The 12681-nt window shown below is 50.3% G+C and overlaps 1 non-coding gene and 1 pseudogene across 1 annotated transcript; both read right to left on the minus strand.

Annotated features, from left to right (window-relative positions):
• Positions 1-5441: 5441 nt before the first annotated feature.
• Positions 5442-5593, minus strand: LOC144674221 (U1 spliceosomal RNA; annotated as a pseudogene).
• A 4875-nt stretch (positions 5594-10468) lies between these two features.
• Positions 10469-10650, minus strand: LOC144674230 (U2 spliceosomal RNA). Its single transcript, XR_013574490.1, has one exon. It is a non-coding gene; the product is annotated as a U2 spliceosomal RNA (small nuclear RNA).
• Positions 10651-12681: the final 2031 nt, after the last annotated feature.

The raw sequence follows: 12681 nt of genomic DNA on the forward strand, positions 1-12681 counted from the left end.
AAGAACAATTGGAACCCATTTGACTCACCCGCTGATCAGAGAAAATGGTGGGATAATCAGAAAAAAGACAAAGATGATGAAGCCTGGATCCTAATGTTAAGACAACACATAGAGTTAAGTAAGAAAGTAAATCGAATGTTGGCCAACAAATCCCAAAATGAAGAGCTGGTCCAGGCAAAAAATCTCATGTCAGTTTCGGCAGCTTTACCACAGCCACCAGTAGCTGCACAATACGCAGATAATATAGATTGGAACGGGCTGGTGGAACAGGCGGCAGGATATGAGGAACAACGGGAAGCGGGTTGGGAATCACCACCACCATAACCCGTGGCCCCAATTAAGATAGAGCTTGTGCCCCCGGTGCCCGGACAACCAGGCAGACCAGGCACAGCAGCAAGCTGATTTCCGAGCCTTTAGAGCAGAAATGGCACAAGACTTAGGGCAAGCCCCATAAAACAAGAAAAGGGCGAGAGTGCCCATGAATATGGCAATCGGAAGTTTGAGGCATATTGTAACTACGGGGGTGTAGGTGCTGCGCTGAACCGAGACGATGTACAGTTTATGCAATTGTACAAGGATGGCCTTAGCCTGGCCCACCAGGCAATCCTAGACACCGGGCCCGGGCCCACCAGGCAATCCTAGACACCGGGCCCGGGCCCACCAGGCGATCCTAGACACCGGGCCCGGGCCCACCAGGCCATCCTAGACACTGGGCCCACCAGGCCATCCTAGACACCGGGCCCGGGCCCACCAGGCCATCCTAGACACCAGGCCCGGGCCCACCAGGCCATCCTAGACACCGGGCCCGGGCCCACCAGTCAATCCTAGACACCGGGCTAGTAGACAAGAACACATATGATCGAGGAAGATGGGCCACCGGGGTAGATAACCACATAGGGAAAACTAAGATAAAGGTGTCGGCAGTGAGGTTACAAACCCCACTGAAATGGTGGCCACTGCAGCAGCCGTTCCTAAACCCGAGGTGTGCTTTAATTGTAAAAACCCGAACATAAAATATTTACAGTGTTAGATGTAGCCAATGGATTTTGGTCGATACCACTGGACCAGGAATCCCAAGATAAATTCGCTTTCACAGTGGGAGGGAGACGGTGAACATGGGCGAGGCTCCCACAGGGATTCCACAACAGCCCCAACATCCTCCATCGGGTCACGAGTGAGAAGCTGAGTCCGTGCGACGTAGAGTCTAACAACAGTACAATCTTATAATATGCAGATGATATCCTAATAGCGTCAGAATCGGAAAGGGGCCACATCGGAGCTCTCCTGATAGTCATAAGGACACTGAAAAATGCTGGATTTAAGATAAACCCCTTTATGAGTTGCTGACCGGGAGGGCGATGCGCTTGCCAGAGGGCAGAGCCACCGGAAGTGAGGATATGGGACCCATCAGAGATAAAATTAAAAATGATATTAAGCAATTGGATGGACAGCTAAAGGAATTACAACAGGAAGTGAAGGACCAACAGGCTATCAGGGATTTAGAAGAGAGGACAAAAGGGGGACCCCCGTCACCACCGGCTGAGGTCGGAGACATGGTGTTTGTTCAAATCACCCCTAGCCAACCAGGTTTTGCCCCAAAATGGACTGGACCGTACGGAATTATTCACGTGCCTGCGCCGATATGAAGGGAAAAGCTAGGTGGAAACACTGGTCACAACTGAAAAGGTATGATGTAAGTAAGAAAGACTAAATTACCAGGCAGTGGGAGGAAAACGGGCAACGAGCAGTCCGTACTGTGTTAGCCAAGTGGTTTAGGATTCATTCCCGATCTGGAGGACTGGCCATCTGAAAGAGAAAAGGGGGAATCCTCAACTACGGGGAGGGTCACCGTGGGCTGTGCACAAGGAGGGACGTAAAGGAGAAAGCTACAGTGTGTGAGAGATACAGTGTGTGAGAGATTTTTCGCAATTTACCTTCACACCCCAGGAGAACAACAACTGGGGTCACTGTCCCGGGGAGGAAGACTTGGGAATGACAGATACCTGGCATTGGATCTTGAGGGCCAAACACGGAGAGTTGACTGCAACGGCGGACCCCCGGACCGACACCACCCTGCTATCACAGGACACGACGACACCACAGAGACTATCTTGCCCAGACATGACCCCTGGGCCACAGAATGGACTGGTACTGTATACGGACGATGAACTCTTGTATGATAATGTTAAACATGAAATTGTACAGGTAATTGTGAACCTGGCAGGTATGCAACTGCCTGAGTATTGCAGTAACCAAGCGCCCCTACGAAAACTGTACAAATTACTGAGTAAGGCTGTGATTAATCAGCCGGCCGACGCCACGGGTGCCACTAGATTCAGGGGACATCCTGCTTTCCACCGCCAGAAGAGAGAGTTAGTTAACAATGTACTGACAGGGGTGAACACAGGGACTTCCCTGGTAAACTCTCTCGACATTCAAGGAATCAACTCCGAGGTCACGAATCTTAAAGGGATCATGAGGCAGCTTGCTCATAAGAGTAGCGAGGGGTGGTGAAACGGCAGCGGCCCTAGGGGGCAAGAGTGTGGCATCTGTATTGGAAAGCGTACACGTTATAGAGACCCATGCTAAAGCCACCAGCCAATTAATAGAAAGGGAGGAACGACAAGAGGGCAGCACCTAAAAAAGCCAGCTTACGGCCAGTGGCTGATCGGGCAATTAAGACAAAATCTGGGCCAGATCCAAAGTGGGGAGGTACCGGGCTGGATCAACAGTGCCCGGTTGTGGGGGATGGCCAAGAACCCAGGCGTCATCGACGCATGTACATTGAAAGGAGTGACCAGGGTGTATGCGGTGATTCAGAAGTGCACCTCAAACCAAATGAACGTGTTAGGTATGGGCAATCCCCTCAGTCACAGCAGACACGGGCCCACACCCTCAGTACCAAGTGGAGAACATTGGGTTAATCCGAGACAATGACTCCCTCCGGTACTACCCCATAGATATGCATGCCATACGCAAGAATGAGGGCATACACAGGGTATCACTGAGCGGGTGCAGGAGGAAAGGTAGCCTCACAATTTGCTCCCATCCAGTTGGAACGGGGGGGGGGTGCTGGACAAATGCGGGTACAACCGAACGGAGGGTTGTATATTAGAAATTACCCACAGAGAAAACCATCACACCCGCTCAGGATACAAGGGAACCCCGGCTCCCAGTTACTATCAGACACAGCGTGAATAATGTACGTCCAACAAAGGGGTCAGGTCTCAGTCAACGCCTCCGACACACTCCACCATGCCCTGGAACACTATGAGGAACCTAAGCAGGCCCCAATTCCCCACCTTCCCGAAAGTCTGACAAAGTTTAAAGGTGACTTACGAAAGGTGAGGAATCAGCATTACGTGTTACAGGCGGTGTTTAAAAGGCTAATCAATGATACGGAAGAGCACTTGAGAGATCCGACGGCGGGAGCAAGTGTGGGAATGGGGGCTGAATGTGGACATACACCCCTGGATAAGAATAAGCTCTCATATACTCGTCGCAGTGCAGCTAGTGTTAGCATTGTTTAACTCTAATTCTTTCAATGTCTTCTCCAGACAATCCAAAAAGTACCAGGGGACCATGAGTGGCGTACTGAGAGGCTGCAAGGAGACATTTGCGTTACATTATGGGACCAGCAACACTCACACACACACAGATTACACAATCCACACTGACATCACTAAAAATCACAGACGGAATCTCAGTAACAATCCACATGCTTTGCACAGTCTTGTGTTGGGGGTTTAGTGTTTGATATTTCAAACTGCAGTGACATTCCCGACAAGATGAGTTAAAGTTTTAACATTAACCAGAAAATGGCTGAAACATTGTTTTCCTGGGGTGAACACATCAAAGGACAGGAAGAATCAGAAAGTTGTCCTGCCCTGGGATTAACATATCAATGGTCAGGCCTCCTGGGGAGCAGATTGAGAGACATCCCAACATGCCAGGGGTGGAGTCTGCAAACTGCTCATTCAGGATATACCTGGCTAGGAACCCAATCCGAAAACCGCCTCCAGAGTGCGGAGCTAGTCCCCACTCTGGCTTAATGTGCGTGTGTGTTCCCTCTGTCTCAATCTGCTTTATAACTCTTTGACTTGTTTGTATTTGGATGTTGCTGAGTTGTAACTGAGAGTGATTCATTGGCTCTTGCGTTATTTTGTTTGAAAATGTTCTTTGCTCTCTGTTTTAATGGAATTAATTTTCTCCCCCACCCCTCAAAGAATTTTTATTTTGAAACCTGCAATCTGAAGATCCAGACTGGGACAAGGACTCTTCTTCTTCAGGAGTTTCCTGAGACCTTCTCCAAGGCCGTGCTCCATGGGCCCACGTGAGTTTGTGTCCGTTTCTTACCCCGAGATTTCAATTCCTCTCCGGGACCCTGGTTTTCGGTGGCTCCGGTTAACCAGTTCCTGTTGGACTGTGGGCCTGGAGTTTCAAAAAGAAAATCTTGGGGTTAAAGTAGCCCAGCCTTGCAATCTAAAACTTACATGTTAGCCTCCAGTGTGTGAGGAACAGGAGCCCCACAAGAGGAAATGAAAAGTCCTAAAGTGAAGCTGCCTAAAATCTTGTTATAATTCAGGGATAATGCGTGTAATTTGGGCTGCGCGATCATTCTGACGGTTAAACGGGATTCCCGGTGGTCATTTTACTGAGGGTTTAGGTTTCTATCTGCCTTTCTCCAGTTTTCTTTCTGTTTATTTCTTCGCTTTGCGCTATTTAAGCCTTCAAGGAATAATCACAGGTGAATTGATGGACCCACAGCAGGGGAAGTGAGCTGCAGAAGGGGCAGGGAAAGACTTTACACATGGGGAGAGGAGGCAGGAGTTTCAGAAGGTAGGAGTCACACAGGGGGCTGATTAAGGGGGAGATTATACAGAGGAGGTGGGAGGCTGCTGTTCGTTTCGGAGGGGGATAATTTGAATGAACATGGGGACAGGGTGCTTGTTCATGTTTGAAATAGTGAGGGGTCGCTGCTACATGTTTAAAATGGTGAATGCATATGAGTTAATAGCTGACTGATATGAGTTTGTATTTATACAGACGTCCAGAGAGATAGGGGGTGGGGCGGTGCTGGGAGTGTGGGGACTGTTGTGATGGTGGGTTGGGTGTTAGATGGGGGTTGTTTGAGAGAGATTTTTGAGTGGGCAAACGCGGGGTTAAAAATGGCGCGAGTAATTTGGCGGCCACGAAACAAACGGTCTGGCGAAAATGATGCAGAGATGGAATAATTGCCGGCTGATAATGACAGGGAGGAAAAGAATGGGGGTTGGATAATATTTGCGAGGAGGAAAGAAAAAACTAAATAACCAGTCCAGTATAGATTTTGAAGAGCACACATTGGGGGTTATATATTTCTTTTTTTCAGAAAAGGTTGCTGACAGGAAATAGAAGAGAAAATGAAAGATATGATGAAATCTATTTTTTGAATTGTGAATCAGGGGAGAGAGCGAACGCAGTCCCCCACTACCACAAATTTTGCAGTCGAGTATCCCGCATTTGGGGACATCGCAGGCGTTAGCACACCCGAAGTGCAATGGGCTAGCCTCGTCCTGGGAGAACCTTTTTTTTCTTTTTTTTGCAAAAATATACTTTATTCATAAAAAATCTTCAATCACATTCAAAACCATTTCAATAACAACATTACAAGGGTACAATCCAGGTTAAACTTTTACAAAATGTATCACCAGGTGCATCAGTACAAACAATATTACAATCATTTACAGCCTTTCATTTTGAGCTGTACAGCCCGAGGGGATTTAAACAGTTCCCAGTCCCTCGGTGCGCTGTGGTAGAAAGGTCTTAGACAGCGACCCTTCCCCATTGCGCCTTTGCGGCAGCTGCTCCAAGATTTAGTGCATCCCACAACACGTAGTCCTGGACTTTGGATTGTGCCAGTCCGCAACAATCGGTCGGGGACAACTCTTTGTGCTGGAAGACCAACAAGTTTCGGGCAGACCAAAGCGCCTCTTTCACCGAGTTGATGATCCTCCAGCTGCAGTTGATGTTTGTCTCGGTGTGTGTCCCTGGGAACAGCCCGTAGAGCACAGAGTCCCGTGTCACAGAACTGCTCGGGATGAACCTCAACAGCAACCACTGCATCTCTCTCCAGACTTTCTTTGCAAAGGCACAATCCACAAGGAGGTGAACAACGGTCTCTTCCCCACCACAGCCACCTCGAGGGCAACGTGCAGAGGGGGTGAGACTCCTGACGTGTAGGAAGGATCTGACGGGGAGGGCCTTTCTCACCACCAGCCAAGCTACGTCTTGGTGCTTGTTGGAAAGTTCTGGCGATGAGGCATTCTGCCAAATGACTTTGACAGTCTGCTCGGGGAACCATCCCACAGGGTCCACCCTCTCCTTTTCCCTCAGGGCCTCTAGGACGTTACGTGCTGACCACTGCCTGATGGACTTGTGGTCAAAGGTGTTTTTCTGCATAAATTTTTCCACGAGGGACAGGTGGTAGGGCACGGTCCAACTACTTGGAGCGTTCCGCGGCAGCGTGGCCAGACCCATCCTTCGCAACACCGGGGACAGGTAGAACCTCAGCACGTAGTGACACTTGGTGTTTGCGTACTGAGAGTCTATGCACCGCTTGACGCAGCCACACACAAAGGTGGCCATCAGTATGAGGGCGATGTTGGGCACGGTTTTTCCCCCTTTATCTAGAGGCTTGTACATCGCGTCTCTGCGGACACGATCCATTTTTGACCTCCAGATAAAGCGGAAGATGGCTCGTGTGATAACCACCACGCAGGAGTGTGGAATGGGCCAGACCTGCGCTACGTACAGCAACAGCGAGAGTGCCTCACACCTGATGACCAGGTTCTTACCCGCAATGGAGAGGGAGCGTCGCTCCCACATGCCCAGTTTCCTTTTCACCATAGACACTCGCTCCTTCCAGTTTCTAACGCATGCCCCGGTCCCTCCGAACCATATCCCCAGCACCTTCAGGCCGTCAGCCCTGACAGTGAAGGGGACAAAGGATCGGTCAGCCCACTTCCCAAAGAACATGGCCTCGCTCTTCCCACGATTTACCTTGGCTCCCGAGGCCAGTTCGAACTGGTCGCGGATGTGGATCAGTCTGCGCACCGACAGCGGATCCGAGCAGAAGACGGCGACATCATCCATGTGCAGGGAGGCTTTGAACTGAGTGCCTCCACTGCCTGGGATCGTCACTCCTCTTATGCCCGGATCCTTCCTGATGGACTCGGCAAAGGGTTCTATGCAACACACGAAAAGAACAGGCGAGAGAAGACAGCCCTGCCTGACTCCAGATTTAATCGGAAAGCTATCTGTTTCCCACCCATTGATCGAGACTGCGCTACTGATGTTAGTGTAGAGCAGTTGGATCCAATTTCGAATTCCCTCCCCAAACCCCAATTTGGAGAGCACATCCACCATGTAGGTGTGCGATATTCTGTCAAAGGCCTTCTCCTGATCCAAGCTGATGAGGCAGGTATCCACACACCTGTCCTGTACATAGGCAATCGTATCCCTGAGCAGCGCGAGGCTGTCCGAGATCTTCCTGCCCGGCACAGTGCAGGTCTGGTCATGGTGGATCACCAATTCCAGAGCGGATTTGACCCGGTTGGCGATGACCTTGGACAGAATCTTATAGTCCACATTCAACAGCGAAATGGGTCGCCAATTTCTAATTTCCTCCCTTCCCCCCTTGTGCTTGTAGATGAGGGTGATGATGCCTTTCCTCATGGATTCTGACATGCTGCCGGCCAGGAGCATACTCTCGTACACTTCTAGCAGGTCCGGGCCCATCCAGTCCCACAGAGCCGAATATAACTCCACCGGCAAGCCGTCGCTTCTGGGGAGATTTACTCTTCTCGAAGGACTCAAGGGCCTAAGTCAGTTCGTCAGGAGTTCGCGGTTTGTCCAGCCTCTCCCGTGTACTGTCGCCTAAGACCTCCGTGATAGAGGACAAGGAGGACTGGGAGGCCGTGCTGTCCGTCGGCTTCACGTCATAAAATCCGGCATAAAAGGATTTGCTGATCCTCAAAATGTCGGACTGCGCTGACTTTACTGATCTGTCTTCTTCATTCAGGCTGCTGATCACAGAGCTCTCTCTCTGTTCCTTTTGGAAGAAGAAACGTGAGCACGTCTCATCCTGCTCCACGGAGCGGACTCTGGAACGGAAGATGATCTTGGAGGCCTCCGAGGCAAAGTGCGAGGCTTGCTGGCTCTTCACCTCTTGGAGTTCTTCCTTGACATCGACCCCCACCGACTGCAGCCGGAGCAGATTCTGCATGTTTTTCTGGAGTCGGGACATTTCCCTCTCTTCCTTTCTAGCTTTCTGGATGCTTTTGAGGATGAAAAACCTCTTGGTGTTTCCCTTGATCGCTTCCCACCAGTGTGTCAGGGACTCAAAGAGGGTTTTCATGGTTCTCCAACCTTCATAAGCCCTCTTGAGCTCCTCAATGTTCTCTGGGGTCAGCAGTTGCACGAATAGCTTCCATGCCCCCCTGCCCACCCTCAGGTCCTTCTCCAAGTGGCAGTCCGCCAGTAGGAGGCAGTGGTCAGAGAAGAACACCGGCTTGACCTCGGTGGATCTGACTGTGAATGCACGGGACACAAAGAGGAAGTCTATCCTGGAACGAATGGACCCGTCTGGCCGCGACCAGGTGTATCTACGCTGCGCTCCGTCTGCAGGGTTGCTGAAGACGTCGTGCAGCTTGGCATCCTTAACTGTTTCCATCAGGGATCTGGACGTAGCGTCCAATCTGCTGCCGGCCCTGCCGGATCGTCCAGCCGCATCGATGATGCAGTTGAAGTCACCGCCCAGAATGACCGGCCTGGAGGTCGCCAGCAGCAGTGGGAACTGCTGAAAAACCTCCAGCCGCTCAGCTCCTTGTGACGGGCCATACACGTTAATTAACCGGAGTGGAGCGTTCTTGTACATTACGTCTGCTACGAGGAGTCGCCCGCCCACCACCTCCTTAACCTCGGAGACGGTGAAGTTGCCTCCCCGCAGCAGAATACCCAGGCCGGAGGAACGAGAGTCATTTCCGCCCGACCAGATCGATGGCCCTTGGGACCACCACCGTGACCATTGCCTGTAGGAGCTGAACTGGATAACCTCACTTATCCACGTTAAACTCCATCTGCCAAATTTTGGCCCATTCACCTAACCTGTCCATATCCATTTGTAAATTTCTCATTTCTTCACTGCAACTTACTTTCCCACCTATTTTGGTGTCATCTGCAAATTTAGCTATGGTACCTTCTACTCCTGAATCCAAGTAAATAGTTGGGGCCCAAGGACCGAACCCTGTGGCACCCCACTAGTTACAGCTTGCCATCCACAAAAGACCCATTTATCCTGACTCTCTGCTTTCTGTTGGTTAGCCAAAGCTCTATCCAAGCAAATATATTACCCTTAGCTGCGTGTGATCTTATCTTGTGTATTAATCTTTTGTGCGGCACCTTATCAAATGCCTTCTGGAAGTCCAGACATACTACATCTACAGGATCGCCATTATCCACTTTGCTTGTCACATCTTCAAAGAACTCTAGCGATTTAGTCAAACACGATTTAGTCTTCATAAAGCCATGCTGACTCTGATGGATTGCATTTTGACTTGCATTTTAGGAGGGTAGTGAAGGCATTGGAGAGAGTGCAGAAGAGGTTTACGAGTTTGGTTCCAGGGGCGAGGAAGTTGAGTTATGAAGTAAGATTGGAGAAGTTGGGACTGTATTCCTTGGGGAAAAGAAGTCTGAGAGGAGACTTGATAGAGGTATTGAAAATCATGAGGTATCTGGAGAGAGTAGATAGGGAGAAACTGCTTGCACCGATGAAAGGATCGAGAAGGAGCGGGCACAGGTTTAAAGTAACTAGCAGAAGAAGCAAAAGTGATAGGAGCAGCGAGTGGTCAGGGTCTAGAATGCACCGCCTGATAGCGTGGCGGAGGCAGGTTCAATTGAAGAGGGAATGAGATGATTATTTGAAAAGAAAGCATGTGCTGGGTTACGTGGAGAAGGCAGGAGAATGGCACGAAGTGAAATGTTCATTGGGAGAGCTGGTGCAGTCACGACGGGCGGAATGGGCTCCTTGTGCAGTGTAAGGATTGTGTGAACGTGGATGTAGACGTTTCCGAGTAGCTGTGTAAAGTGTGTGAGCTTTGAGGTGTGAGTTTTGACTGTTGCTGTATCAGCAGCAGCAGCAGCAGCGGGCGGGAGCGGCAGCAGAGAGCTGGTTGAAAATGTTGTGAGGCGAAAGGTGCAGCTGAGAGAGTGTTTGAGAGGTGTATTTGCAAGTGAAAGAGGTAGAGTGTTTGTGAGATGAGAGTGGTGTCTGTGAGCGTTGGGTGAGCGTGCGTGTTTTTTGTGTGTAGATGGTGCGGGTGAGTGAGAAAGAAAGAAAGTTGTGTTTTGAAACATGTGCATGTTGAAAAGTAAAGAAAGCAGATGTTTGTAAGAAAACTATTTTTAGCATTGAAAATCCCCTGGAAAGGGGTGGTGCACCATTCCCAGAGATACTGCAATACCGGGTCGATGCGTGGAGTGGACGGAGTAAGCCCCTATTCCATCTCCCTGCTCCAAAAATCAATTTAATATATGGTCCCCAGATAAGGGACGTATCAGATATTAAACTGATAAGAACAGATTTTTTTTTTTTTTTTTTTGCAAAAATATACTTTATTCATAAAATATCTTCAATCACATTCCAAACCATTCCAAAAACACCATTACAAGGGTACAATCCAGGTTAAACTTTTACAAAATGTATCACCAGGTGCATCAGTACAAACAATATTACAATCATTTACAGCCTTTCATTTTGAGCTGTACAGCCCGAGGGGCTCTAAACAGTTCCCAGTCTCTCGGTGCGCTGTGGCAGAAAGGTCTTAGACAGCGACCCTTCCCCATTGCGCCTTTGCGGCAGCTGCCCCAAGCTTTAGTGCGTCCCTCAGCACGTAGTCCTGGACTTTGGATTGTGCCAGTCCGCAACAATCGGTCGGGGACAACTCTTTGTGCTGGAAGACCAACAAGTTTCGGGTAGACCAAAGCGCGTCTTTCACCGAGTTGATGATCCTCCAGCTGCAGTTGATTTTTGTCTCGGTGTGTGTCCCTGGGAACAGCCCGTAGAGCACAGAGTCCTGTGTCACAGAACTGCTCGGGATGAACCTCGACAGCAACCACTGCATCTCTCTCCAGACTTTCTTTGCAAAGGCACAATCCACAAGGAGGTGAACAACGGTCTCTTCCCCACCACAGCCACCTCGAGGGCAACGTGCAGAGGGGGTGAGCCTCCTGGCGTGTAGGAAGGATCTGACGGGGAGGGCCTTTCTCACCACCAGCCAAGCCACGTCTTGGTGTTTGTTGGAAAGTTCTGGCGATGAGGCATTCTGCCAAATGACTTTGACAGTCTGCTCGGGGAACCATCCCACAGGGTCCACCCACTCCTTTTCCCTCAGGGCCTCTAGGACGTTACGTGCTGACCACTGCCTGATGGACTTGTGGTCAAAGGTGTTTTCCTGCATAAATTTTTCCACCAGGGACAGGTGTTGCTGTACGTGGCGCAGGTCTGGCCCATTCCTCACTCCTGCGCTGTGGCGATCACGCCAGCCATCTTCCGCTTTATCTGGAGGTCAAAAGTGGATCCTGTTTGCAGGGACATGATGTAAAAAAACTCTGGATGAAGGGGGAAAAAACATGCCCAACATCACCCTCATCCTGATGGCCACCTTTGTGTATGGCAGTATCAAGCTGTGTGTAGACCCAAACACCAAGCGTCACTACGTGCTGAGGTTCTACCTGTCCCTGGTGTTGCGAAGGATGGGTCTGGCCACCCTGCCGCGGAACGCTCCAAGTGCCGTATCACCTGCCCCGTGTGGAAAAACTTATGCAGAGAAACACCTTTGTCTGCAAGTCCATCAGGCAGTGGTTAGCACGTATCACCCTAGAGGCCCTGCGGGAAAAGGAGATGGTGGATTCCGGCGGACGGTTCGCCGAACAGACCGTCAGGGTCATTTGGCAGAATGCCTCATCACCAGAACTCTGAAGAGAGTGGCCGTGGTTCTTGTCGAGGTGCATCCCGAGCAGTTCCGTGACACAGGTATGGACTCTGTGCTCCAGGGGCTGTTCCCAGGGACACACGCCGAGACAAACATCAACTACCGCCGGAGGATCCACTCGGTGAAAGACACTCTTTGGCTGTCCGAAACTTGTTGGTCTTCCATTGCAAAGAGTTGGCACATTCCAAGGTCCAGGACTACGTGCTGAGGGACGCACTAAAGTTTGGGGCAAAGGCGTAATGGAGAAAGGTCGCTGTCTACGGTTGCGCTAGATGTGTCGTGTAACTGGCAGGTAATGGAAAATTTCGAGAAACACTCAGTCACAAGGGAGAACACGTGACAGGCATGAGAGACAATCCATGAGTCTTTGTAGCTGAGTTTCCGTGTGAGCAACTAGCTCACAGCGCAGAGGAGTTCTTCGATCGAGGCCTGCTGTATTTTTGTCTTTGCTTTCAGCTTGAGCAGTCAAAGAACAAAGAAGAAAAAAAAGTACAGCACAGGAACAGGCCCTTCGGCCCTCCAAGCCTGCGCCGATCGGTCTGTGGAGCTTGCCAGCTGACCAGGTATGCAGCTAAAGTCCTTCCACATCTACAGGGAAGGCAAAGTCAGCAGCGTTTCTCCCAGAGTGTAGAGAGTCCTTGGAACTCTC

The sequence above is a fragment of the Cetorhinus maximus genome, unplaced genomic scaffold (assembly GCF_964194155.1).
Source record: "Cetorhinus maximus unplaced genomic scaffold, sCetMax3.hap1.1 HAP1_SCAFFOLD_592, whole genome shotgun sequence".
Lineage (NCBI taxonomy): Eukaryota > Metazoa > Chordata > Chondrichthyes > Lamniformes > Cetorhinidae > Cetorhinus > Cetorhinus maximus.